The sequence below is a fragment of the Dama dama genome, chromosome 33, assembly GCF_033118175.1.
Source record: "Dama dama isolate Ldn47 chromosome 33, ASM3311817v1, whole genome shotgun sequence".
Classification (NCBI taxonomy): Eukaryota; Metazoa; Chordata; class Mammalia; order Artiodactyla; family Cervidae; genus Dama; species Dama dama.
In genome coordinates, this window is record NC_083713.1 from 9428790 (window position 1) to 9430293 (window position 1504).

Genomic DNA, 1504 nt, shown 5'->3' on the forward strand with positions numbered 1-1504 from the left:
CAAAATTTAGAAACTAGTACATTTAACTCCCCAACAAGTACTCTATTTCAAATATAATGTCAGAAGGGACATTCATAAGGGCTCTGGAGTCTACTTGTCACCCTGTTTTGCGCTCCATTTTGCCCAGCTCTTAGCTCTCCTGAAACTCCCTTTTCTCTTAAAATGGGAAGGGATGGATACAAGACACTCTGAGGACACTGCTCAGACATTTTAGAACCTCTTTTGCCTTTTAAAAATGTCCAGAATTTGCCTCTTGGAAGGAAGCTGTGAATTTAATACAAACTGTGTGACATTCCTGTTAAGTAGTACATACAACAGCAAACGTTAAACCCTTTACTGGGAAATGTAGAAGCCTGTCAGGCTGAAAATGAAGACATAGCATGTTTTTCATGATCCTTTCCCAAGTGAAAAACTAGGACTGTAAATGTTACACATAATAACTACATATGTAAACAAAATGATCCCATGTCCTTTGGACTGATCCTTCTTTTAACATTTAGCTAAAAATGGCTCTTGTTTCCTTATCCCATCAAAGGGAAAGTCCACTATCCTAAAACCCCCAGATTTCTGGGGATTCTCCTCTTGGGCATTTTTCATTCCAGATTCTCATTACTGGCTTTGTGTACCGATTGACAATTTTCATAGATAAAGTGAGTGAAATGTAGGATACATTCAAGGACAATTTAGGAATTGGATTGAATGATTTCTCTCTAAAGAGGGAGATTTCTAGATGGGTTCACACAACAGTAGATGGTCCCATAGAGTGAACGTTTAGATGCCAGTCACAGGAAGATGCTTTCATCTCTGTAAGGGGAAGATATATCTGTGGGACAAAGATGGCTCAAGCTATTCTCTAGGGATTAGGAATGCAGTAAATCTTGCATCTCTGGAGTTATTCAAGTTTTCACTAGCTACATCAACTTGAGGTCAACTCTCAGAAGCAGATCCTGAGATGAAGATTCAAATAAAGTAGCTTATCTGGCAGGTGATGTCAGGAAAGACTGTAGGAGATGGGGAAGTAGAACAGGAAAGGATGTTGGTTATAAAAGATAGACTGTCACACAAGAGTCCACTGTCGTAAAGGGAACTCTAATCTCACTTGGAAATTCCGGCGGCCCATGTAAAGTACTAACTTTAGTTAATCCCCCAGCAAGCTGTGGTAGCTGGAATACTTACACATAAATTCCCATCAGTGGTTGTTGAAAGGGTGTCAGTCTCTTGCCACTTCCTGCCTGCCTGGTGGGAGGAGGGCAAAGCCAGCGCTCGGGCTTCAAGGAATCTTATAGCAATTAAATGCCATGCTGGCAATTGAAAGCCAGACTGGCACCTACGGAGCTGGTAAGAGTGAAAGGGTGTAGGTCAGGGACTCAGGAGTATCTAGCATACTAGGCAAAAACTTGGGAAGGCTATTATAGAAGAGATCGCAATGTGACCACCCAAGGACTAAAGCAAGCCAAAATATATACACTTAAAGTTATTTCAGTGTTGGTTTTTCAAATTGACT